Below are 2,364 nucleotides of genomic sequence, written 5' to 3'. Positions count from 1 at the left end.
GCATTACTTGCACAGTTGTAATAGTCCCGACAGAAAGATAAATATTTATTGACTGAGGCTGGAGCTCCAGTTCTTTCAGTTGCTGAAGGTCAACAGCCCCATAGAGGTACTCTCCAAGCTTCAAATGTCTATAGGTTAAATTACTGATGAATCACTGCACTTTTCTAAATGGAGGAAACCTACACTATACTGGGAAGCAGCCCAATGTATTGTGTCTTTCAACTGATGTAATTTTGAACAAGATGAGAAGCAATTTCAATTGAGGCCCAGTTCCAAAACGTTATGGAAACGATTGTAAAACTGACCAGTCAGGCTGAATGTACTAGCCAAAAAAAGATGTAGTGGCACCATTTCTTTGACAAACCTGAGATGTAACATGTCTTAAGATGGATTTATAGTGAGCTGACACTTTAAATTCTCAATCATGTTAACATTTTAATTTATGTAAATATTGGAGGCATACAGTATTTAAAAGACTGGAGGTGTTGGGCAGAAGAATCAATAAAAGCAAAGGGCATCACAAAAGAGCATAAATATAGAAATCATCTTCAATGAATATACAATTAATTTGAGGCTTAAGGTTATCATGTAGCACAGAGTATTGAAGGTAACACAGTAAGGATGTAATAAAACTAAATGAGACACTTGACTTTGCCCATTTCTATGGGCATGCTTTAGAGAATGTGATCCCTGCAGGTCAGGCTTGAAGGAACTAAATGGACAGAATAAAGAAGAATGCATTGCAGTGATTTTTTTTTTCCTCCTCGTTTACATATAATAAAGTAATACACCACAAAATGTTTATACCACAAACTTTATTGGGAAAGTTAGAACTTCCTTGTAGTTTAGTAAACTTTCTGTTATAGAAAGTTGATACCACATCACCATTTTGATATTTCAAAAATAATTTCATGTTTAATTATTTAAATTTTAATTATAGTTTGATACTAATTTGGAATCATTTAATTAAAATATTGAATAGAATAAAAATTTAAGATAATTTTTGAAAGCAAAACTGCAAAAATCATGTGGAATACCTTAATACATCATACTGATATAATTAGTGACAAATGTAGCATGCCAATTATATGTAGAATTTAATCTTTTTCATTTTTAATTTTTTTATTGTGGTGAAAGTCACATAATATAAAATGTACTATTTTAATCATATTTAACTGTACAGTTCAGTGGTACTAATTACGTTCACATTATTGTGCAACTCTTGCCATTATCCGTTTCCTGATTTTTCACTTTCCTAAACTGATGCCAAAGAATTCTCAAACTAATGCACAATTGCACTCATCTCACACACTAGTAAAGTAATGCTCAAAATTCTCCAAGCCAGGCTTCAACAGTATGTGAACTGTGAACTTCCAGATGTTCAAGCTGGTTTTAGAAAAGGCAGAGGAACCAGAGATCAAATTGCCAACATCCGTTGGATAATCAAAAAAGCAATAGAGTTCCAGAAAAAAACATCTATTTCTGCTTTATTGACTATGCCAAAGCCTTTGACTGTGTGGATCAAAATAAACTGTGAAAAATTCTGAAAGAGATGGCAATACCAGACCACCTGACCTGCCTCCTGAGAAATCGGTATGCAGGTCAGGAAGCAACAGTTAGAACGGGACATAGAACAACAAACTTTTTACAAATCAGCAAAGGAGTACATCAAGGCTGTATATTGTCACCTTGCTTATTTAACTTCTATGCAGAGTACATCATGAGAAACTCTGGGCTGGAAGAAGCACAAGCTGAAATCAAGGTTGCCGGGAGAAATATCAGTAACCTCAGATATGCAGATGACACCACCCTTATGGCAGAAGGTGAAGAAGAACTAAAGCCTCTTGATGAAAGTGAAAGAGGAGACTGAAAAAGTTGGCTGAAAGCTCAACATTCAGAAAATTAAGATCATGGCAACTAGTTGCATCACTTCATGACAAATAGATAGGGAAACAATGGAAACTTTGTCAGATTTTATTTTCTTGGGCTCCAAAATCACTGCAGATGGTGACTGCAGCCATGAAATTCAAAAATGCTTGCTCCTTGGAAGAAAAGCTATGACCAACCTAGACAGTATATTAAAAAGCAGAGACATTACTTTGCAACAAAGTTCCATCTAGTCAAGGCTATGGTTTTTCCAGTGGTCATGTATGGATGTGAGAGTTGGACTGTAAAGAAAGGTGAGTGCTGAAGAATTGATGCTTTTGAACTGTGGTGTTGGAGAAGACTCTTGAGAGTCCCTTGGACTGCAAGGAGATCCACCCAGTCCGCCCTAAAGGAAATTAGTCCTGAGTATTCATTGGAAGTACTGATGTTGAAGCTGAAACTCCAATACTTTGGCCACCTGATGCAAAGAACTGACTC

Source organism: Bison bison, unplaced genomic scaffold (assembly GCF_000754665.1).
Source record: "Bison bison bison isolate TAMUID 2011002044 unplaced genomic scaffold, Bison_UMD1.0 scf7180017864273, whole genome shotgun sequence".
Classification (NCBI taxonomy): domain Eukaryota; kingdom Metazoa; phylum Chordata; class Mammalia; order Artiodactyla; family Bovidae; genus Bison; species Bison bison.
This window is presented reverse-complemented; position numbering follows the sequence as displayed.